We start from the raw sequence: 26,192 nt of genomic DNA on the forward strand, positions 1-26,192 counted from the left end.
AAGATGATCTGTCTGTATTTCTGCTCTCCTGAACGAACAGCGCTCTTGAATCAACCTTCAGTCGTGAACAAGTTGTGATTAAAGATGCATGAAAGAGAGATGACCATCTGATTTATTCATCTCTGTATTGGCCTAACAGCTCCCATAGATTTACAATAAGGCAGTAGGGAGTTGTCAGGAAGTGAAAGGTGAAGTGATAGTTTTCATTACTCAGAGAGTTCCCAGCGATTTGTCGGCTTCGTACCTGCAGCTCGGGGTCCGGCGTTGTCAGGATCTCCCATTAAGCTGCGTTCAGAGCTACAGAGGAAACTTCCTAGCCTGTTTATTTAGTTCCTCTTTTTAAATAGCCGTAATTCGACCACATGTTGGATTTGCAGCAGTTAGTTTGCAGACACACACTTGCTCACCGGGCGCTGCGGTAATCGATGGTGACAGCAGCTCTCCCTGTGTGACAAACTACCTGTTTATACAGGCGGGCAGGTCTGGGTGTGCTGATAGTTTCCCTCCAACAGGATTTCCATATTACCACATTACTGTACTCTGTGCTGAAATAATGCCTCACTACTCTTTTCACTGTTCTTTTGGCAGCTGCAACAGCACAGTTTGTTTTGTTCTGTTTTGTTTTCTTCTCTTTACGCTACACAAAAGGGATCTTACACAATAACTGACAGAAACACCATTTTTAGAATGGTTGCTTACATGATTCATTTCTGTATGCAGTTATTTTAAAACAGACAAGAAAATGATACATAACACCAGACAGGTCCGGAACACCTTAAGGAAGAAAAAGTCTTAAGGAAGAAAAAGTGTGGTTAATTGTGATTTATCGTAATTAATCACAGAAATTTGTTGTGATTAGTCTAATACAGTGTGTCAATCAGTTGAAACTACTAGTTTTTACGTAATACATACCATATTTTCGTATATTACTATGTCTGTGTGATTGTGTGTGTGTGTGTTTGTTTGTGTTCAGGCAAGCTGACAATTTTCAATTCAGGATACTGAAGGGGTGATGTAGAGAAGGAAACGGGAGAAAAGCAATGGAGAGAAAGATGGAGGGAGAGAGGCCGTCCTTGTGCTGTCACTCAGGCACGCAAGCTCTAACAAAACGGCCTGGCTCGTAATGAATGGCCCTTTAATTTGTTTTTCCTGACAAGGTCAGTGTGAGTGATGGTTGAAAGGCATCTACTTTACCTTTAGTGAGAGAGAGGGAGAGAGAGAGAGAGAGAGAAAGAGGGAGGGAGGGAGTAGTAGTAGTAGTTGAATGATAAAGAAGCTAGTGGAACATTGAGTATGTTGAGAGCTCATGAGTCTCACTCTGCTCCGTGCTTCTCTGTGGCTGGACGTTCTCTGCTGGCTGATGTCCTTGTGTAGGTCAGCTGTCGGCCCTCTGAGGTTTAAACTGATGACTTTCCACCACTCTTTCGCTCACTTCTGTAGTTTAACTCGAGCCGGGGTCAAGCGGCGAGCTGGAGAAAGCCTGGCTTTGCGCTGTGGCTGCAGAGGATTACTGAAATCTGTTAAGTGGATGGCTAGTCAAATCACTCTCGATGGTTAAATGATCTACTTAGTGAGAGCGGCCTGTAAATTCAGGCCAGAGCTCTCGAGTAACAGATCATGAGCATTACGCAGCACGAATGAAAGCACTGGCTCAGCGTGACTGCTGCAAACTTAAGTTCTCTTCTCAGTAATTGCTCAAACATCCAAAAGTCTCCGTAATGAAGATGAAGATGAACTTTCTAAAAAACCTGAATCACCAAGTACAGTACTTTACATATTATAAGGCACACTGTATTATAAGGCGTATTCTCAATGAACGTCTATTTTCTGGTTTATTTTCGGATTATAAGCCCCATTTTAGGCGACAGTAGTAAGGAACAAGGGTGTCGCAAGGTTCCCTTCTAATAGGGAAGCTGGGGAAGCGTCTAAGTAAACAAAACTGTAATAACAAGCGCGGGATGTTAATATACACAGATTTCTCTCCTAAAAACTGTTTATTTGGGTGAGTAAAGCACCTCTGTTCACTTACAGTACGCTTAGATTTCCAATATTTTTAACAGCATGGTAAGCAGCAGAGCTAGCCACGGTTAGCAGCGCTTAGCGCTAGTAAATTCCTCCCGACAGTGCAACCCTAAGGAACCCTGAGTGTTCCGGTAACCCAAGCTATCAGTTATCAGCTAGCAGTTCATCCCATATAGCTTGATTTAACACGGTAAACACACAGACTACAGTTCAATAAACTCACCTCTGAACAGTGAAAGAGTAGTTAACAGTTAGCGGCTAATGCTAATACAGCTCCAGCCCTGTTGCTGGGGAAAACTTCACTGAAACTCCTTTATAAAGTGGAGCTTTACTTCAGTGGAGTGGCTTTACTGCCCTTTACAACCTGAATGGTAAAATTCATATATAAGGTTCACCTGATTATAAGGCGCACTGACTATCTTTGGGAACATTAAAGGATTTTAGGTCAAAAGAGAAATGGGTGTAAATGTACACTAATTTCTCTCTTGAAAACTGTTTATCTGGGTGAGTAAAGTGCTTTGTTTATTTATAGTAAGCTTAGATTCCTGAATTTTATTTATAGCACTAGGCTGGAGCATTAGTTTAGCGGCTAACCGTTCCAGCAGTGCTAGCCAGGGTTAGCAACAGGATACAGGCCGATAATACTCACCTCCAACAAAAGGAGTTTAAACTCTTAATGCTTTTTTACACATTTTATTTAGAAAGGAATGAGTAACGAATGAATCATGAAATCATAAAATCTGCAACAACAATTTAGATGTAAATTGAAAATAAATTATACTTCTTTGTTATCACTAACAATAAGAATGATCTCAGAAGGTTAGAGACTTAGATGAAGTGTTAGGGCACATCCTGTAGCTATTCATGAAGTATAAATAGAGTTCACAGTTGAATAAATGATGACAGCTGTTAGCAGCTACGTAGGGTCATTCCATTGCAGAAGTTGACTTGATTTTTTTTTTTTTTTACACTGCCGCTTATTATTTTAACCTGGAACAGGAGCCAGTACCTGCCAGCTCACCGAGAGTTTTATCCCCTTTTCATGATCGCACGAACATGTTCCCATGGCGACATTGTCTTTGCCCTCCGGCAGAGGTGACTAGCTGATTATGACTACAAATAGCGCCTCGGCATCGGGATGCAGGTCAACATCAGAGCGCTTTTCCAGCGCCGTGCACACACTCCCTCTCTTTCAACGTGCGAGGACGAGCCGCGAGAGCCAAAGCGATCGGCGTGTTGCGGAATGAAGAGATTTGCTGCCGTTGATAGGCGGCTTAGCGCAGCGGCGGCGGCGGCCCGTGGATGTCTAGGGCACGCCATTAGCATTCATTTGAATTACATGTGTTTGAGACAACAAACTTCAAGGTGGAGTGTGGGGTAGTCTAGAACCCCCCTGCATACTGATTATAAAGCTTCTGACAGTTACTGCTACATTACAGTGGGCCTCTGCTGAGCCGCGACCCAGACAAGACCCGAGACGAACCGCTGCAGTGCGTCCAGACTCCCTGTGATCCTGCAGATCATGTTTTTTAAGAGAGACTGTTTTAAATCTTAGTGCTTTAAAGTTAAGAGATATTAGTTTTATTTTACACACTGGCATGTCTCCCATCATGGAAGCTAAAGAACACTATATTGAGCTGTCAGATGTGTGTGTTGGCAACTTGCATTGAGTTGCTTGTCAGTGCTTTGTGTTGTGTCGGCATTGAAAATTCTAGACAGAAGTCGCCGGTCCCGATCATTACCACCAACAGTACTGTCTACTGTGGATGGTAATGCCTTCTATCACATATATTTCTTGAATGTTAATGCCCATATGAAAACTTTAGAAACAGAATCACTCCCACTCTCACTCTCTCAGGTCTTGTGATCCGAACTCTAATAAATAAGTGCTGTCCAGTGTTCAGCCTCACTCACAAGATAACACCTTACAACTTACACAATACATGTGTGCATTTCCCAAGCTGTCCCCTGAACCAACACTTCTTTGTGATCAGTTTAAAGTTTAAATACTACTGTTCCCTGACGTTCCCATTTTTTGGTCATTACATCATTCCTTCCCATACCATAGTTTACTTTCATATATATATATTTTTTTTTTATTTTAGATAGAAAGTTAAATGACATATATACGTCCAAAACAATGAGGCGTACAAGAGGGTCATATATAAATATATATATTTATGTGCTGTTTACGCACATAAAAAACAAGTTTTGTTTTTTTCTTTGGGCAACATTTTGTAGATCACATTTCTGTTAGGGCCATCATGAAAAAGCTGTGATGATGCAAATAATTGGCTTGTTATATTTTTTTTTTAAATTCAATGGTCTGAAAAAGTACTTAAAGAAAAAATATTTCAAATAGTGGTGTAAAAAAATATATTGATATATTGGAGTATCGTGATATTATGCTTTGCGATACTGTGTACATTTTTATTTTTATTTCAAAATTTTATCTCATTTTCTCCCCAGTTTACCCAATTCACTCATTAGGACTTCCCCTATCACTAGTGATCCTCAACACCAGGAGGGTGAAGACTAGAACATGCCTACTCTGACCCATGTGAAGTCAGATACCACCTCTTTTTAAACTGCTGCTGATGCAGAATTGCAGAGTAGCATCACAGCGCACTCAGAGGAAAGCGCAGCTACTCGGTTTCAATACATCAGCTCACAGATGCCTTGTGCTGATCAACATCACCTTTTGAAGTGATGTGGGGAGTGAGAGAGAGGGCTGTACTGATTTTTAAATGAATTGTTTGCATGCAAACATTGGTCCTCCCCACAAAAAGAAAAAAAAAACAATAAATAGTTATATGCACAAAATGTCACACAATATCCCAATATTGCATCACAAACCCTGTTTCATAATACAGACTGTGTATCGCTGTGTCCTTTCCGGTGTACAGCCCTTAAACCTAGTATATGAGAAGCCGACTGAGCAGATGAAGATGGCACTGAAATGGTTAACCAGTTCAACTGGAAACACAAGCAATCATCCTGCCTGTAATTTTTTGTGTTGTTGAGTTGTTCTGTTGCTGTTTCCCACTTCTCGAAATTGAAAATCGTGACATGTCGATCGGTAAGGCAGACAAGTCGCCGGCTGGGCAGTACCTGTTTAAGTGAGGCTTCATGTTTCTCTTTAGTACTTTTGGATTGTTTTACCGTGCAGATTGTTTGCGTGCTTGGGCTGAAGCCTGCAGATGCAAGTTAAGGATAATCATTATAGCTTAGCAGGAAGCAGCAATCACTGACACTGAGTTCCAGCAGGGAAGAACCCCTCAAGTGTACCTGAATGTGTTTTAATGAGGACTGAGGTAGAGTTAGCATGATTAGACGCTATTGTTGACAACCTTAGATCTCTCTTTTGGTTTGGATGAGACACTACAGCTCTTTGTAGATGAGCTGCAGATGTTTGAATTGTTCACAAACCATCTGGTGAAACTCTGGAGATTCTAAGAAGTGTTATGAGCAGGATTTGGTTTTGAATTGAGGTTAAAATTGGGATAAAGTAAGGTTTATATTTAGGAAAATAATTTGTAAAGTCAAAATGTTCAGTTGAATGTACACTACATATATGGAAAATGAGCTATGAAAAAGTTTGAGCACCCCTGATCATTTTCATGATTTTCCTTCATGATTTTCCTTTCCTTTAATCATGTGTTGTTCAGATCAGCAGTTTCAGTTAAATATATAATATAGGCTATCAGAAGAACACAGGGAGCGTGTTTGAAAACCCACTACATTATCGTCTTGCTGTAGATGGTGCAGATGCATCACTGTGCATTGTTCACTGAATTAGCACACTTTGCATAAGGAGAGTCTGTATGGGAGAGTAATTAATGCAAAAGAAGCCTTTTCTGAGCACACGCCACAAACAGAGTCGCTTGAGGTATGCTAAAGCTGAAGCACATTTGAGCAAGCCAGCTTCATTTTGAAATAAGATGTGGACTGATGGAACTAAAATTGAGTTGTTTGGAGGGTGGTTATTTATGCATGGCGGAAAAATAACACAGCATTTCAAGACAAACACTTTACTGCTCCCCACAGTAAAATTTAGTGGTGGTTCCATCATGCCGTGAGGCTGTGTGATCAGTGCAGGAACTGGGAATCTTGTTAAAGTTGAGGTTCACATGGATTCCAGTCAATATCAGCAGTTTCTTGAGAACAATGCTCCAAAGAATGATCCAATGAAGCCAGACTCTTATTGGAAGCTATAAGAAGTGTTTAGAGGCTGTTATTTCTGCAAAATGAGGATCTACTAAATATTGATTTAATTTTTCTGTTGGGGTGCCCAAATTTATACTTCTGTCTAATTTAGTTTTAATAATTATTGCACACTTTCTGTAAATCCTATAAACGTAATTTCACTTCTCAAATATAACTGTGTTCATCTGCTATATGATATATTTAACTGAAATTGCTGATCCAAACAAACAATGGTTTATAAAGAAATATTATGAAAATGATCAAGGGTGCTCACATTTTTTTATACCACTGTATCATGTCCCATGACTTATGCCATGTCCCATCTTTGTCATATCCTTCTTTCACAATCATCACCACACACTAAAATGGAATGTCCAATCCATGTTGGCCCTTATTATCATTACTAGTTCTTTAACATTGATCCCAACTTGTCATGGGCAAGCTGGCCAGTGTTCAGCCTCACTCGCTCACTTCCTCACTCACTAACAAAAGATAACACCTCACAACTTATACCGACGTGTGGGTACATGGGTGTTCCCGTGCTGTCCCCTGAGGAAACCCTTTCTAATAATCTTCTGATGCAGCTTTGAGTCTGAATCTATTACCACTGAACGCTTTATTTGCCACCAGGACATCTGAGACAATTGGTTCCTCCCGTCACGTTTTCTATATCCACCCCCTTTCCTTGAGTTGCGACACGTCCTGGATCGATCCTGCCCGCGAGGGGTCCGTGACAGCTCCTCCCCCCATGCAGTTCTTTTTTTCCAGCATGAGTCTGACTGGAGAAACTAGTTTGATAGCAGAGCCGTGGTTTCAATTAAGATTTTGATGTAGAAGACATAAAAAAGCAACACTTATCAGAATCCCCTATACAGGAAAAGCTCATGTCTAGTTGCTTTTTTGTTTGTTTGGTTGTTTGTTTGTTCGCTTGCTTTTTTACTTATTTAGGGCAATTACATTCCCCTTGGTGATGATAACTTTTCAGCCGTCGACATTTTACCACTGTAAATGCATTCAAATTAATTTTCCATTATTGCTGCACTTATCGGAGGCACCAGGAATGTAAACAAAGATGGGGACAAATGCAACAAAAAAAGCAATTAAAAATAAATGGGCTTTCAGCCGCTATTGCTTTCAAGAAGCTGATAAAGTGTTATTTGGCGCTTCCTGTCCCCTCCGCCGCGCGGTGATAGTGCTGTTATTTAGTTTGTCATTTTGGACATTATCTGTGGGCTCTGCTGGACCGTACAGTATGAATTCAGTATACAATTCAGTCCATTATGCTTAGTAGTCCACTAGCATTTGAATGGACAATGCATTAAAGTACATACAGCCCCCATAGCTGTGCTAATGCTACTCTATATGTTTCCCACTGTCCGTTACAAGCATTAGTGACACCACAGTACAATAACTTACTGTGACCTTTCTCAAGGTCACAAAACCTCGGTGGCCATTAGACTGTCCTCAGTGCAGTTCTTGAATCCTAACAGTGAGTGCATTCCTAGAAATAAAGGTGCTGCTTTTATTGGGTGATGTTATAAAAGAACACATTTTGGTTTAATCCCTCAAAGAGCCATATTGATGGTTCTTTGTGATAGATATGTGAGAATAAAGCAACTCCTATATCTGTATGTCCAATAAAAATATTTTGGGTTCATGGTCCTCTTCTACAAACAGTGGCGCTTCTATGGCATTGTTAAAAAAAAACCTGTCTTGAATTAAAGATGTGCTAGTGTAAGGTCCTATATAAAACCCATTGTTAGGTATCAAGGACCTTGACTTGATACAAATATTCCATACCAGTTTAAAAGTTCGAGTCATGGTTCTTTGTTCAACCCAAAAATGGTTATTTTAATTAATACTTTTTTTTTTAATGTGTAAAGGACCTTTATAGGGCCTTTAAAACCCCTAATTTATGGGTGTATAGAACCTTCACTTGATGCAAGTGTTCTTTACAGTTACTGATCGCTGTTACAAACATGACTCTTTATGACTCTCAACCAAATGTGGTTCTTTAATGACATCACTCAAAGAACCATCTTAATCTATATGTAAAAGAGATGTGGGAGTGTAAAGAACAGTATAGGTCCTATTAAAAACCCATTTAAAATATAAATATTTTTGTATTGATGCAAATGTTCCTTACCAGTTTAAAGGTTATTCACACTCATACACCACCATTACTATTAAGGTTCTTTATGCAACTCAAAAGTGAAATTTGTTTTAAAATAGAAATGTGAAACGAACCATTTATAGGACATTTAAAAGACAAATTAATAGATCTATAGACCCTTCACTTGATTAAAGTAGTCTATATCAGTTACTATAAAAGTTCTTTACAGTTACTGATCCCTGTTACAAACATCACTCTTTATGCAACCAAATGTGGTTCTTCTACAACATCACTCAAATAACCAACTTTACATCTATGAAAAAGAGATGTGACAGTGTAAAAAACCTTTAGAAGTCCTAATAAAAACTCATTTAGAAAGATATAAAGATTCCTGACCTGGTGTAGAGGTTCATTACCTGTATGAAGGTTCTTTACAGTCTTATATCTTACACAGTATGGTTCTTGTGCAGTAAAAGATGATTCTTTTGTTGCTTCGCTTGAAAAAACAACTTGATGTTTGTTTGGAATAGAAATATGTATATGAGTATGAGTATAAAAAGTATAAAGAATTTTATTTTTGTTTGTTAAATGCTAAAAAAAAAATTAACTTGATGCTTGATAAGGTTCCTTATTAGTTAAAAGGGTTCTTCCTGGTCATTTTTATTTTAGAAATATGTTTCTTTATGCAACTGAAAGTAGTTCTTTTATGGCATTAATTAAAGAACCATTTAAAGCACTTTTGTGTAGTTTAATTTTTAGCTGCATGTAGAATTATTGCCACAGTCCATTTAAAGGTACTATTGTTTAATAGTTAATATTATATATATGGGTCTTAGCAGAATATTATATCTACAGCCTGCAGGGGGTCTAAAAGTGTTAATCATCAGTGGTATTACTGGTATAATACATTTAATTCAGTATAATTGGCCCTAATTAAGTATTGCAGTGCTGTATTTTATTCAAATACCTGGTATAAACCGCCTAAGCTGTCTAAGTCTCTGCAGTGGCTCTAATCTTGTCAAGTCCCCTCCACTCCTCTTTTCTGTGGCTCTGGTCTCTGAGGGCATTGTTTTCCCCTCTACCTTAGTGAGCTCCCACCTAATGAAAAGTGCCATATAAATTTAATTGGCCATTGTTATTACAGTGTGACCTGGCAGGGGAACAGGCAATGGCCGGAGCTAACATACAAAATAAAAAAACAAAAAGAAAAAACAATGCAGCCTTAAGGGGGAATGGGGAGCCAGCCTTACATGTGTCCAATCACGTCTAAATAAAGTTGAAAACATTCATCATCTCAAGTCTCCGCATTGTGTCGCAGGGATGGAGACCCTCTGCATTTGTCACTTTGACAGAGAGCCCAGGCAACCAGTCACTGCATGGTAATGATATTTACTTCACAGTTACCATATGGATCAGCGTCTTGCTTGCGAGGCTTCCCTCGCCGTGGCCAGTGAACACCCCAGTAATTGGTGTAGTTACTGTGGGTAAAGTGTTGGGATTCGCTGCAGGGATCCAGCAGAAGGTGCGGAATTATCAGGATAAATGGATGTTAGGATGGGACTACTCCTTTATTTAAGGGTTGGTTGCCTCTCTGCGAGTTGTGTGGCGCTGTACTGTTATCAGGGTTGCTGTCTCAAAATACCATTATGGCCGCTGGTTTCTTCATAGGCTGTGATAAACTGGTGCAGTAGGGCTTAAATTGAAGTAGTAAAACTGGAAATTGAACATGTCCCAGATTAAAGCAATAAAGCCTTTTGGAAAGGCTCACATTGTTCTTTAAAGTGACTCAAATTGATTGTTTTGTAGAAGATTGTGTGTCAGACATAGGTGGTTGTCAATTCAGTGAGTTGCTTTTTCAGGTATTGTGCCAAAATTCTGCTTCTCCACCAGAATCCAACTCCTCTTTTGTGTACAGGCATCAATCAGCAAAATGAGCGTAACATATTCCCCACATATTCCCTTTATCTCTGTTAATAAATAAGAAGGACTGGGTATCGTTTTATAATTTTCGATATCAGTACTGATACAATACTTTGAATTCATTACAGATACCCATTAGCAATACTTTTTCCAATACCTTTTTTTATATTTATATATATATATATATATATATATATATATATATATATATTTGAGAATGAGGTTACTCATGTCAGCTGTTAAATAAATACATGTAAGAATAATGATATATATATATATATATATATATATATATATATATATATATATATATATATATATATATTTTTTTTTTTTTATATTTATATTTATATTTTTTATATATAAAAAAAAAAATATATATATATATATCATTATTCTTACATGTATTTATTTAACAGCTGACATGAGTAATCTCATTCTCATACTATCACTATGCATATTGCTTTATTCCTTTCAGTTTTAAGAGTTCTTTTAAAAAAATATTAGCATTACACTGACAAAATTAAATTCAATTATATTAGTGATGTCAATCACTAAAAATGTACTATAATCATGATTGTTTTTATAAATGCTGCTAAGCAGACTAGAACTTTTTACTGTATTATAATATCTCAAAAAGAGAGAGGTGGGGGGGCTGACAGTGTGAGTGGGAGAAAGACAGCGCAAGTTAGAGTGAGACAGCAAGGGTAAGAGTGAGGGAGAGACAGCGCGAGTTAGCAAGAGGCAGCACAAGTAACAGAAAGACAGTGCGAGTTAGTAAGAAAAAACAAGTTAGCGTGGGACAGCGCGGGTGAAGGAGCGACAGCGGTATCTTTTACATTGCGATACCCAGCCCTTTAAATAAATGGGGAATAATCTACAGTTACAGTAGATACAGCAATCGCCAGCACAATCTGTTGTGCCTATACTGCTGCGTAACATGACATATAACACGATGCGTAAATGGGGAATCATTTTTTGACACAACAACCTGTCTTCGTCGTTACTTCTCGTCAATTGATATCATAGGGATGGAAACATACCTTCAGGGGTCACATGGAGTCCACACCTTAATGGGTCAGTGTACAGATTTTTGCCGCAGCATATTGGACAGGTGGTTTTAAGTGGTGTTTTAGCAGATCAGTGTAATGTTCTATGTGATATGCATGTGAATGGCCATATCAATGTTCATAGAACATATTGCGATTGGTAGGAGGGCTCATTTGCATATTTGCGAAGGTTAATATCATGATAAGGATGAACAATGAAATTGCAGTTCTGCTCTATACAGCCTCAGTCAGTCTCTTGGACTAGAGCTTCAGGCTGTTGGAGACTAAAGCGAATGGCCGTTCTGTTTAGAAACATGCCCTGGCCTGCAGTTTTCTCTTCCGAAAGAAAGCCATTTTTGTTTAAATTATGAGTGCTTAATCCACTGCGCTCTGGAACAATAACCCCAGGCAGCAGACATTATTAAAAGCAACTCATTACATTCCAATTGTAAATAGGATGCATTTTCAAAACAAAGCGCATAGAAAAAAATTACTTTCAAATACAAATCAAATACAGCATCAGCTTATAACACTCCAGAGCATGTATGGATGTCTGTTCCCCTGCTGAGAGGCTAGTGGTATATCAGGGTTCTTCACTCCCCAGGAGGAGCCAGGCAGCCCTCTGTGACCCCGGCGAAATGAGAATGACATAGTGGGAGAAGTGAGTTTGAAGCTGTGTGAAATCCGGCTGTAATAAATAACCGTGAAGCAAGTTCTCCCTTAGGATGAAGTATTGCAGGCTAGAATTTGTTGTAATGAAATGAACGTATTTCCAAATGGAAAAACAGGAGCTTGGAGACCCCTTCATCTCTCTGGTATATATATAAGGTGGCAGACATATTGTTATATACACTGAAATACACTGGTTTGATAATGTCAATACACCTGTATAAGTTGTTTGGTATTATCTTGTGAGTGAGGTTGAGCACCAGCTCGCGCATTGGTAAGACAATATGAATTATACAATTATCAAGTTTGCGTGATTCAAATGGGTGCCATATGGATGGGATGGATTCTATTTCCAAATTTCTGTAAGGACTTGGCGATACGATACATGCGAGGCATGCTGATACATGAGTACCAATCCAAAATATAACACTATTGTAATACTGTAAGCAAGGCGATATACACTGTAAATGTTTACAAAATAAAATTGTAGACAAAAAAAAACATAGGATCATATTTATGAAATCTGAGCAAAAGAAAAGTTTACTCTTTATGCATTTATAACCACAGGATCGAACAACAAAGTACAATACTGATGACATGGCTATAGGCACATTTTAGACATGTGCAGACACAATAAAACAGGTTTATTGACAAAATGTGCAGTACAATGCGTAGTCAACATGAGCAGGGTCAAAACCAGTGAACAGCAGCAAGAGAGAGAAAACATACCATAAACTAGAAACTGTCTGAGGGTAATACACAAGCAAGGAGGCATCAGAGGGCTGGCAAGATTCAGGGTCCAAAAACAAAACATCACCTGTAGATAAATAGCTTTGTAGAGTGGATAAACTGACAATCTTAGCTACAGGTGAAGTGGAGTGAGGGGTTTATATAGGCCAGTGAGCTGGTGTTTTGAATTTAGGTGATTGGCTTCCCGGAGGTTTTGTGAGCAGTGTCATGTGATTGTAAGAGTCAGTGTGTGGTGTATCCTGGGTATCGTAGTCCAGAGACTGGAGGCGTTTAAACACACTCTAAGTAATCTTCTGTTTGACACCACATTAGATTACATCTAAACTAATTTAAAAAAGTCAAGACTGTTTTAAGCATTGCTAAACATAATATCACTGTACAATATTGATATTTTCCATCAGCGCTACTTTTAACATTCCTCGATCCACGGTGTCACATGTGTACCAGAGCAGCAATAAGTTGTAGAAGGCATTACCAAACATAGTGGACAGTGCAGTGGTAATGAGTTATAGTTAGCGTGACCGGCAGCATCTGGCTGCATTTGTCCATTCAAACACAAAAGCGACTCACATCCAAACAAACCGCATGTACATGTTTTGGAAGGCTCCACATCAGGAGGCTCCTCGTGCATATCCTGCAGCTTGCATGGAATATGCCAAAAGTCATGGGACACATGGAATACTATGGGATACATGGGATACTGCTAATGGGTTTTTTTTACGTTATATATGGGTTCTTTTCTGATAGAGATTAAAAGACACAAAAGAAAATCTGGATGATTCATAATTCTTTGTATTACCACGACAGACTCAAGACTTGTGTTTGAGGTGCGAGAGAAGCTCTTGTGCGCTTCAAATTAGTGCTGGGCGATATAACGATATCGATTTGTTTCGCGATAATTTTTCCCTCGATGACGATGATAAGCCTGTGCAATAGAATTCGATAAACATTCATTTCCATTTCCGTCTAAGTGGCGCGGCAAACAACGAAAACACAACGTGTAATCAATCCAGAAGACGCTGGAGCAAATTAATAAATAGTTAAGAAAATTGTAATAGTTATTCTCATGCATGCAACAAAAAACCCTAAAGAATAGTGGAGTATGGCCCGACACACGCAAACAACCATAGTGTTTGTACTTTGGGAATAAACGGCCGCACTGTTCAGCACGTTTTAAATAAATTTTAAGTAAATTTTAAGCACTAAATGTAATTAATTCAATTTATATTAGGACCTCGGGGCAGGTGCTGCAAAAATGTGTATGTGGGGCGCGGATTAAAGGAAGAGGTTTTTTTGCGGAGCGGTAACAGGACAAAAACACCTTAAGAATGATGTCTAAATGACTTTCCTCTAATCTAATATAATTTAACATGGTTTAAGGATATAAAATAATTTCTAAACAAACGAACTTTTTAATATTGAGCTTATGGCCCAAGTGCAAAAACACAAAATCATTTATCATTTAGATTATCTGCCTGAACGCGAGCCCGAACCCGAGCTTGAACGCCAGCCTGACTCAGGCGCTGCATGAACTCGGGCCGGTCGAGAACACCGCTTTCCTCTCAGATTAGGCGGAAGAAAATGGTCTTTTTTTTAATGTAACAAATCACACTGTGATTTTTGTGATATTTCCCCAATTACAGCTCAGCTGCGCGTTTAAAGCTCAACGCATGAATTAATCGGTGCGCTGTGCGCCGCGCGTGCTCGCGGGGGATTTGACGCGTCTGTCAAGCAAGTTAATGGACCGTTTTGGGGGCAGAGATTAAGAAGTACAGCAGGTACATCTCAGATTTGTAGTTTAATGCTCTACTAAATTACTGGCTTTAAAACTGGCTCATGATATGGTCGGTTCTGGCTGGATTTTTTCCTGCCTACAGGCTGCATTTGACGGAAAGCAGCTCCTCAGTCAGACAACAGTGTCAGCATACAAATCGTGTGCGTTTCCTACAGGACAAACCATTTAAAAGTGCAGATAAACTCATTAAAAAATCACACAGTGTCTGTCTGGCTTAAAATACTTTTAATAAGGTACAGCTTTTAAATTAATAAATCAACATTCATTAAAAATCCGTGAGAAGTTCTGTATGCTAAATGACAAGCTAAGCTAATAAGCTAATAACATTTAATAATAACAGAAAAATAGATATGAATTTGGAAAATAACCAACTAAAGTGAGCTCAAAATACAATAATAAATATAATCTAACGAATTTCAAAATATAAATTAGAAATATTGAACTTCAATATTAAATTCAACTTCAACTACAAAAAACGCAAGGACCGATAGAACATAACGAACAGAAAAAAATAAATTTGAAATTGGAAAAAAAGTTCAAAATGCTAAAAGAAATAAAACCTAACGAATTTCAGAATATAAAATCTAAATATTGCACTGCAGCAGTACAAAAGCCTAAGTGCTTAAACAAACAAACCAAAAAACAGCCTATCACAAATCATTTTTTGAGCCCGACCCAGCTGAGGAAAAGGTGGGAAATCTTTTTTTTTCCGGCTGGGTCTTGGAAAACTTTGTGGTGAATTAAAGGGGCCGAGTTGCAATTTTTGTTTTACTTTAATCAGTTTTTAATCCGTCTTTTTAAAAACAAATATTCCAATATTGGCTGCCAATCAGTGCCCAATATTCTGAGCTCAAAAAACGCTATTCGGGCCAGCCCTACTAATCTAATATAATTTAACATGGTTTAAGAATATAAAATAATTTCTAAACAAACGAAATATTTAATATTGAGCTTATAGCCCAAGTTTTTTTTTCAGTCATGGAAAATTGGAAAAAATTGGAAAAAAGCCCGAGTTCATGCAGCGCCTGAGTCAGGCTGACGTTCAAGCTCGGGTTCTGGCTCGCGTTCATGATTAATTTGTTTTTTTTAAAAACTAATATTGGAATATTCGCTACCAATTACTGCCAAATATCCGGAGCTCAAAAAATGCTATTCGGGCCAGCCCTAATAATTATGGAGATACAGAAAAAAATATTGTGATAAAACTTCCATCACTCCCTTATTCTCTCACTAATAAAAACAAACCTTTAAGTGTGACACAAAGTGATTTGATTTATATCGTGATACATATCGATATCGACTGATATGGAAAACTATATCGTGATAAGATTTTTTCCCATATCGCCCAGCTCTACTTCAAATGTATTTCTCGGCTGGGTTTGCAGTGACACGTGGCACTGAGAAACAACCACCGGAGAGGACTTGATGGTTTGACGCTTTCAGAAAGTCTTTCTCGGGAAATAAATCAAATAGGGAGAGAGATTGATTTTTTTCAAATTGTTGTTCCACTGGAAATTGATGTTAGCAAATGTGCAGGGAAAATTGGAAGGCCTGTGGTTTATTCTGTCCTGGAAAATTACACAGAAATTGATCAAAGATGGGGGGAGAAACTACTCGCGTAAGAATTCTGTGCGAGAGAAAGTGTCGTAAAAGCTTGCTTTTCATGCAGTTCTTCCTCACAGCATGTGATATCAGACAGGGGGACTCTGGAGTGACCTGCTCTGGATTGAAGGCCATCAAACTCTTCGGAATATTACTTCTTCTTACAGCTATCATTTGAAATGATAATATACTGTATGATGTGCTGATACTTGCGGATACTCTTTGTGATTTGTCACCCAGGCCTTATGTACACACACCAGAACAAAAAAGGAGAACATTTCATGTACTTTTCTTTATTAAAGGGCAATTTGTGTTCTGTCTGTCACTTGGAGGTCTAATTCTACAGGACATGGGGGCTTGAAGCAAGTTCAAAATAGTACAATGATCAGGCATGGACGATGTGCCTAAAATTTATATCACAATATATTTCTTAGTTCATATCGTATATAAAAGATAATCGCGATATATATGATTTGAACAATATCAAAGCCACACCTTGTGGTGTACATGATCATACACTGACAGAGCTAGGTGATATGGTAATTACCCCACCCACTCCTTAGACCTTCACCCTTTACTATTATTGCTCCCATCACTAGGAGGGTGAAGAGTAGCGCATGCCTCTTCTGATACATACGGAAGTCAGACTCCGCCTCTTTTCCAACTGCCGTTGATGCAGCATCACTCAGTAGCCATCATGCTTGGAGGAAAGCACAGCGACCTGGCTTTTGAGACATCAGCTAACATGGCAGAGCATGGTTCTCAATTGGGCTCGCTCTGACTCTGGCTGCTGATGGCAAGCAGCATGATCTTGGGATTTAAACCAGTGATCCTCAGATCATAGTCGCAGTGCCTTAGACTGCTGGACCACTCAGTGGACTATCAATATGCTTATTAAAGCATTTTGTTGGTAAAAAAGTTCGTGTATAACGATATACGATAAATACGATATAGCGATAAAATATCCTAGTCATACTGCTCCACATAGAGCTTTAATTAATAATCATTTGCTGAAGAATTTCAGCTGTTCGAAAAAGAGTTATTCACTTTTTTCACTTTTTCAGGAATTGCCGTGGGCAGTATGCAGAGGGAAAAGACAGAAAAATAGGAGTGTGTTAATAAAGACTGCAAGCACAACCTCAGCTTCCTGTGCTAAGAGAACATTAGAACACTAATTTTAGCGATTTGACACATAGTGAAAGAAATAAGCCACCTACGGTTGACTTTCCACAGTTTCCTGCGCCCACTAATTGGCGAGGAGCATGTTGGGGCATGTTAGAGGCCTTGGCGGCGCTAGGTAGGATCCAGAGGAGCTGTCACCGGGGGACGACTCTCTGGTTCCTTGGCACCTTTTCGTATTTCACCCGTGTCGAGTCAAGCCTACAATTCCTCTAATAACGTCTCACCCCAGGCAGCTCCGCTCGCCTCCCCGACACGATTTACGGTGAAGCGGGAAGCTGTACTGTGTATTTTGTATTTTTTTCCCTTTCCTCCAGTGAAGCACCGGGAAAAAAAACTTTCCCAAGCAGGAAGATGGGGGGATCCCTCGAGACATCTGTTGAGTTTCATCAGGAAAAAGCCCCGGCAGACTTCACCAAACATTACAAATGTGTTCCCCACAGACAGCGCTCTATGTAATCGCTTTAAGAGTGCAGACAAACACCTGAGCTTCGCCAAGCAGACGGGCTGGAGGTTTCGTTTTGTTAGTGGGGGAGGAGAAATAAGGAAGCACACAGAAAATGGCCTATTTGTTTTTGTTTCCCAGGTCCGTAGGGGAGATGATTCTGTCCGAGGTTTGTAGAGTGGTCCAGAAAAAACATTGATTGAACTCTGAAACTCTGAAGACTGAGACCTAGATGCCCATTCACAAACAGAGTTCAATTTTAGTCCTGGGAAACTATAAATTATTTGTTTATTTGCCATTAAACAGCCAGACAAAACATAGAAATATGAATAGACTGAAGTGTGAAGATTTATTGAGCTGCTACACCATCAAAAAAGAAGCTACTGTACAGATCAGTGCAAATATACCTTCAAAATTACAACATGGTCCCTCAGGTTAAACTGTGTCCCTTAAAAGTAGGGGGGGGGAACATTTCTAAATGAAAACAGTACAAGTATATCACTTAACTAAGTTTGTACTTTTGTACTGTTTTCTTAAAGGAGTATATGAAACATTTCCAGACTATATGTAGATATAAACCAACATGTAAAGAACCTTTACTAGTAATGCCCCATCACAAGGAGGATGAAAACTAGCACATGCCTCCTCTGATAGATGTACTCTTTTTGAACTGCTGATGATGCAGCATTGCCGGGAAGCATCACAGCGCTCTCGGAGGAAAGTGCAGCGACTCATTTCCGATACATCAGCTCACAGACGCCTCGTGCTGAGCGACATCACCCTTTGGAGTGATGTGGGAAGAGAGCGCCATCTACCCACCCAGAAAGAGCAAGGCCAATTGTGCTCTCTTAGGGCTCCGGCCGCTGATGGCAAACTACATGAACGGGATTCGATTAAAAAGTTTAAAAGTAGGAACATCTGAAGTGTGATGAACTGTCGCTGCAATATAAAGCTTCTAAACCAGTTTAAAAGTAGGGATACATCAAAGTGTGAACACTAGACGAGACAAGAAAAGAGAAAGCAAATGGAAACCCAAAGGAAACCTTAGGTTTCATTGAACATTCACACTAAATTTCTAAACCAGTTAAAAAATAGGATTGCATACAAAGAGGAGTGAACCTTTTTTGGTTTCATTAAACTGCAATATTAAGCTTCTAAGACAGTTAAAAATAGGGATGCACAGAAGTGTGAACTAGATTGAGACAAGAATAGAGAAAGTGAAAGGAAACCTAAGAAATCTTATTTTTCAATAAACAGTCACATTATTTTTCTAAACAAATTTAGTTGGTATTCACAAAAGGTGGAACAAACCCTCTAAGGTTTTATTGAGCTTTCATATAGAACTCTTAAACCAGTTTAAATATAGGGATGCACCAAAGTGTGAACACAAGACCAGACAAGAACAGAGAAAGCAGAAGAAAACCTAAGAAAACCTTAGGCTTCATTGAAAGTCACACTAAATTTTTAACCCAGTTCATAAATAGGAATGGACAAAAAGGGGAAAAAGATTATTTTTTAGGTTTCATTGAGCTCCCATATAGAGCTCTTAAACTAGTTTAAAAGTAGGGATGTACTGAAGTGTGAACACAAAACGAGACTAGAGAAAGCGAAAGGAAAACCTTTGGGTTCATTGAAAAGTCACACTAAATTTCAACAACAAAAAGGGGAAAGAACCTTCTTAGGTTTTGTTGGGCTCCAATATAAAGCTCTTAAACCAGTTTAAAAGTACAGGTGCACTCACAAGTGTCAACAGTCTTTAAATGGCCAAGTTAAACCACAGGACAGTTTAAAAGAAGGAATGCGCTCTGTGTTAAGAACCTTCTTAGGATTTATTAAAAAGCTGCACGCAAATGATGATAGCGTGTGATATTCTAATCTCTTCGTCAAAGTGATTTTTCTTTCTCTCCTTGTTTTTCTGGTATATCATTTCTGTGTGACATTTGCCATGATGCATTAATTCTCTTATCTACGCACTCCGCCTGCGTTCACAGACAACAAAAACACATTAAGGACAGTCGTCTCAGGAAGCGCTCTCGTTATTTTATCACCACTCTCTCTCTCGCCAGTCTTTACAGCAATATTTATGTCTGGTGTCATTGTAATCTCATGCCTATATACACATGCCAGTGTCCTGGGACCCGTGTGAGGAGGGAAAAAATAGAGAAAGAATGCACTCTCACCAGACTGTGGCCTAATGAAAGGTGTGTGTACATGTGTTATATATGGGCGTATATGTGTGTGTGTTGTGAGAAGTAGGAGAAGCGGGGCAGAGAGCGAGGAAAAAGATGGATAAATACAACACGCTTCATTCTGTATGCATTGCTTTCCTCACTAGGGAAATTTATAAGCTGGAATGCTGATAGTTTCCAAATCAGTCTGATTGGGGAACAGAGTCTTGAGGCGCCTGAGAGATTACTCTGCCTCCAACCCGCCACCATCTTCCAGTGGAAAAAATACTGTCTGCATCGCTTTACACAGCCACCATCTCACCTCTACTGGAGTGCAATTCCACCTGCCTGTATTTCAACCTGCATCACAGCATGGGAACTGTAGCAGCTCCTTCAACTCATCTCTGCTCTATAGCACTATTATATAATGCTGGGAAGGCCACTGAAGCCAGACGCTCTTCTTTCAGACTGAAGGTACAATGCTCATTCCCTCATTCTACCCGCCCAGTTTCCTACCCACACTGAGCTCAGACGACCTCTTACCATCCATCATCAGGGAGACGTCCTGTTTGTGCATCAAACATTTCTCAATGGCTTGGATCAGGGGTGTCCACTCTTATCTGCAAAAAGTGGGTGTGTCTGCAGGTTTCATTCTGAACAACAATCAGCAAAATCAACTCTAAAAACACCTAAAAACATTTTAAGTTGTTTGTTGTTTGATAAATACTTTAGACCCTAGATCTTACATCCTGTGCAAGGCACGTCATGATGCTCATTACTATCTTACACACCACCGACAGTCTATTTTCACGCTTTGCGCCTGTGTTAAATAGCACCAGAGCTTATGAATCCAGTCTCCGAGCACGCTTACGTTATTACTCATTGCTTAGTGGGCTAGTCTGAGGTGTGGCGAAGTCAGCACCCTAGCCATGAAAAGCACCCTCTCTTGGGAGTGCATTTTCTTGATAAAAGTGGAGATAATTACTTAGAAATACGCACCAAAAATCACTGTTATCTCAGTCACGTTTACATACATAGTGACATAGCTCACGCCATTTTTAGGAATACGTTTGTTGTCTGATAAATACTTTAGACCCTAGATCTTCCATCCTGTGCAAGGCACGTCATGATGCTCATTACTATCTTACACCCCACCGAAAGTCTATTTTCACACTTTGCGCCTGTGTTAAATAGCACCAGAGCTTATAAATACAGTCTCCGAGCAAGCTTTTGTTATTACTCATTGCTTAGTGGGCTAGTCAGAGTTCAGAAATCAATATTTGGTGGAATAACCCTGGTTTTTGATCACAGTTTTCACGCATCTTGGCATGCTATATGTATCAGAGTTAGCGATTTGTTTGGTTCTTTCTAGCTGTCTGTGGGCACTAAGGAGCGAATTGCGTATTGTCATGCGTATTGAAACTTGTTTACATGCTATACCAGTCTTTTATTTCTAAGAAAAAATAAATAAATCTAGTTTTCCTTCACAGATGACAGTAACAGCTCTAGGTTATTCTTTTTCACAACGTGAAGTTGTACAGTATGTGCATGTGTTAAAAGGATCATCATTCATTCATCCGTAACAGAGATATAGATTCTCCCGCAAGGTTATAAGAACTCACTCCTTCCTGATGCTGTTGTAGTTTATCACTGCTAGATTTAGTGTGATGGGAAGCGCTTTGGTGTCGACGGGAGGAGAAAATGCAGAAAATGTAAATGGATTTTTTTTACTGCAGCTTTCAAAAAGGTGAGACAAAGGAATGAGGAAAATGGCTTCAATTCATTAGGTGTCAGTCTAATTTCAGCAGGAGGTGCAATTCATTACGAGGCGCGAGTCAATTTCCCCTCCTGTTTGGTGGCAGGTTTATATATCCAGCCCTGAATATGTTGCCTTATATCAACCAAGCTGAAGACAAGCATCAGACAGACACACTGGAAACAAAATGAAATGAACTCTGTGCTTCATGATGGGTAGATAATTGTTGCAAGGCGTCGGTGTGTGTAATAGAAAGCCGAATTTGTTTTGGTTAGGATTTTTTTCCCTTTATTACGCCGTACGTTTACCTTGTAAATGGATGTATTTGCATTTTGTGCCGGCGTCTGTTTACTTGTGTACCGACAGCACGGTGTCAGTCATAGTCCTTCTCTGATTCGTTACGATATTCCCAATGCGATTAACAGCGCGGTGATATAATGAGGTTTTTGGGTGGTGTGCTTCCTGCACGCACAGCAGCGGTGGTTGCTTTGTGAATTGGGACTAAATGAAGCATAACTAATACGTTTTAGATCTGCATATATAAAAACTACAACCATAACCAAGTGCACATCTCTGAGGAGACGCTGTAGTCATCTTTAAAGAAGTGATTTGCTTCAAATTTAAACCGTTTTCCACTTTAATGTGCATTTATTTATGCTTAGAATTCATTTATTGATTATTTTAGGTTGTTGTTTGATGTATAAATAGTAAGTAGGTGACATTAGATGGGGTGAAATATGCTTAACTGCAGTTTTACAAGCTAATTTACCACCCTGTTGTTATGCCTCAGAATGAAACATGCACAGATTTATTTTATAGAAAGTGTGTGGAGGATTACAATGATGAATCATGCTTTTATTGGCCGATTTGCATTGTCATGACAGTTCATAGCAGCACAGCATAACCTAGCTTATCCTGGCAGCTCAAGGCATTTAGGGGCCCCAAGCAAATGGTGTGCATGGATACTACTACCACTAGGGATTCTAATAACAGTGTAGTTGTACTTTCCTGCATTGAATGTCATAGGATTGAGAGAGTTGCTCACACAGTTTCATGGTCTGTTATGGTCTGGGGGCCCCAGGCCAGCTCGGGACCCTAGGCAAATTATTTGAGGTTTGCTTGCCTTGTTGCAAGACTGTAGCATCTTTCTTTATTATTCCAGTCTGACTGGATTCTAGTCTTACTAGATATTACACAACTGGCATGGTGAGTGTTTTGCAAGCTGAAGCTTCGGTAGAGTCATCTTTTAGCCTAGCGCCCATTTAGAATCCGCTTCCTTGTCTGCTTTTAGTCTTTTTTAGCCTCACTTCCATCTTCTTTCAAAAGTGTTACAGCACTTATTTTGTATATTACATTTTATAAAAACAATTGGTTTTTTTAATCTATAAACTACGGAAAACATTTCTCCCCAATTCCAAATAAAAATATTGTCATTTAGAGCATTTATTTGCAGAAAATGAGAAAGGGCTGAAATAACAAAACAAGGTTTGCTCAAATGATGCAAAAAAAGCAAGTTCATATTCATAAAGTTTTAAAATCAAATTTAGAAATTAATATTTAGTGGAATAACCCTGGTTTTCATCACGGTTTTCATGCATCTTAGCATGTTCTCCTCAACCAGTTTTACACACTGCTTTTGTAACTTATAATTTATAACAAAAATGTAAGCAGTTCAGCTTGGTTTGATATCTGTGATCATCCATATTCCTCTTGATTATATTTCAGAGGTTTTCAATTTGGTCAACTCAAAGAAACTCATCATTTTAAGCTATCTATTATTGTTTTTCAGAGTTTACTAGAGTTTACTGTTGTTTACTAGTCATTTTGGGTAGCCAATAATATCGTCTGTATTTGCATTGTTGATGCAAACCATGCCTCCTGCATGGTTTATAGTATAAGAAATCTGGAATTCTGATGTAACACTCATAGGATGGTTCTCTATTGTGAACCATTTCACACCAAAGCACTCAGAATTGACTCGGTTTACATGTGAAGGTTTGAATTATTCAGATGTTTTGTAGAAATCACCGGCATTTCCCCTTTAACTGCACAGGCACGTACAGGCACACTCCTCTCCGAACAGGTTTCTAATCGAGTCAAGCTAAACTCGAAATGTGCTAGAAAGCCTGGCTCTTGCATTATTGAGGCCCTCCGTGAGCTGTGTAATGACCATTTGAAGTGTGAAACACCTTTCTTTATTTCCTCCCAAAGGCATCATTAGGCACAGCTAAAGAGGAGAATAAACAGAGAGAGTCATCGCGAGGCGAAGTTGTTAAAGGATTCTCTGGAGCATACCGCTGTATGCGGGGAGGTGGGATGGCTGCGGTTCACTGGAGCTCGGGACCCCCAGCTCCCCCTCGGCTACAAGCGAGCCCTTCCGCACGTCGATTTCCTGTGTTCCTGTTGTCTGACAACAATTAATGGCCTTTATGAGTGCCCGGCCACTCGTCCGCCGGCCCCCTCGGTTTGTATCGAGTGTCCGTTCACCTTGTCCCGGGCGGGCTGCAACATGAAGGCGCGTGTCCTCCGCTGGCCTATTTGTCACTCAGAAAGAGGTGGCCATGCCTGGCACTAAATCGCCACCTGCTATGAGCAAATTAAATATTGAATCGTGCTATTGACTCGTAGATCTAATTTGAAGTGATTACGGATGAGCAATAATGGTGTGGAAAAAGAGCCCGGGTGTTTTAATCTCCACTACAGGCCTTCTGTTAGGGGCCAGATAATTAGCTGAATGGGAGAAGGGTTGAGTTCATTTTGAGAGAGGTGGGAGTCGGGGGGCTGGGGAGCAAAGGTCAGCCCCCTTTCACTGTCCAGTACTGTGGAAAGTCTGGCTTTTAGCATAGCCACATGCTGATAGCCACATGCTGGCTGCTGTGATTTTGCTGATGGATGTAGGTTTGCTGATGCTGCCTGTTGCATTTCTGATGGGTGTCACTTGGCACAGACAGGATGTAACCGAGAGCTCTGCCACAGGGCACCACAGAGCGAGGCTCTAGAGGAGTGTAGAGTCTCAGCTGTAGATCCTGTGCATAAGTCTTTAACCCAGATTTAGATTAACATGTAGGCCTATCAGGGAGTCAGTGGGTCAAAGTTTCTATTCTTTTACAGTGAAGAGGAGTACTGTTCTTTAAAGGAGAAATCCAGTTTGAAATGAACTTAGGGTGTAGAGAAACATGCTAACGAGTGCAAATAGCCCACCTCCATTCGCTTTTAGCCAACACTACCAAAAGACTTATAATGCTAGCGATAAGGCCATAGCTTTGCCCATGCAAAGAAATCTCTGTTTTTACACAATTAACAAGCTCAAAACAGTCCCCCATTTCATTGGTTGAATTCTGATGGCGCTGACTTTTAAAACAAGGCACTGAGAACTTTAAGAGAACTTTAAGAGAACATTGAGAACTACCTGTGCACTGAGAAATAATATGTAAGGGACTGTTTGTAAACGCAATACCCTGAGGTAGTTTTTTGGGTTCCACCATTTTGAAATTAGGTAACAGTAAATTAACTGATGAGTATGAACAAATAAATAGAACAGGGGAACAGATTTCAAAATTAATAGTCATTTCCTGTCAGTTTTGGTTGCGCTGTCTGCACAAACAGTCATTTTTAATAAATTACCTGTGCACTTTCAAAGTCCTCAGTGCTTCGTTTTAAATGTCAGGGCTCTTGAAATTCTACCAATAAGTGCATGGGCAACACTATGCTCGTATTACTAGCATTGTACACTTGCTGGGAGCATCGGCTAAAAGCGCTGCAGAATGCTGGGGGTTATACGGAGGTTGACGATCCCTGTATAACACGAAAAAGCAATAAACAAATAAAAAGGGATTAAAAAAGGTTGGAAAAAGTATTTGATGTATTTACCCCTTATAAGTATTGGCCTTTTAAAACAAGAGTAGCTTCAGCTGCATCAAATATATCAAATATTTGACTGAAACCTACATACATGTGTGTGTATGTGCTGGATGTGGTGAATGTAATTGGTATAGGTACTGTCATTGTGGTTTCCACCAGCTGAACTGGGGCTGACAGCAGGGATGCTGAACAACAGGCTTCAACAAGAGGTCTAAGACAACAGAATGAGCATTTCCTTGAAGTGAAGTGGTGGGGGAGGGGTGGGGTCCTTAGTTTTCTTTCTTTAGCTGAACCTTGAATTGTCCTTCCAATCCTACCAGTAACCTGCGTATACTCCTGCTTCCCTCAAGTGGGTGCAGCCCCTGGTCTGTGGAATCTACCTCAGCATGCTCTTGTTTCTTCCAGCAAACACAGCCCACTCTGCAGGCTAAGCAGGAGCGCAAGGGAACTAAATGAACATTCAAATCCTCTGTGTCAATATTTGCCAGCGGGCTCTGCCCGTGCACTGATATTGAAAGCTGCCATCACACTGTAGAGGGCGAGGGGCCTTGCAACAGCTCCACATCCGACATTAATAACAGTAAGACGAAGGGCGAGAGAATTGAGACAACTTCACTCCCTCCGGTGCAAAAGTCACTAACGAATTGCTGTGAGCTT

General features: G+C 39.7%; 1 protein-coding gene across 3 annotated transcripts in view; it reads left to right on the forward strand.

The window, feature by feature from the left end:
• The window catches only part of phf21b (PHD finger protein 21B), a 127,851-nt gene that overhangs the window by 37,567 nt on the left and 64,092 nt on the right, over positions 1 to 26,192 (forward strand). The gene's annotated exons all lie outside the window — the stretch shown is intronic.

The sequence above is a fragment of the Astyanax mexicanus genome, chromosome 2 (assembly GCF_023375975.1).
Source record: "Astyanax mexicanus isolate ESR-SI-001 chromosome 2, AstMex3_surface, whole genome shotgun sequence".
Taxonomy (NCBI): domain Eukaryota; kingdom Metazoa; phylum Chordata; class Actinopteri; order Characiformes; family Acestrorhamphidae; genus Astyanax; species Astyanax mexicanus.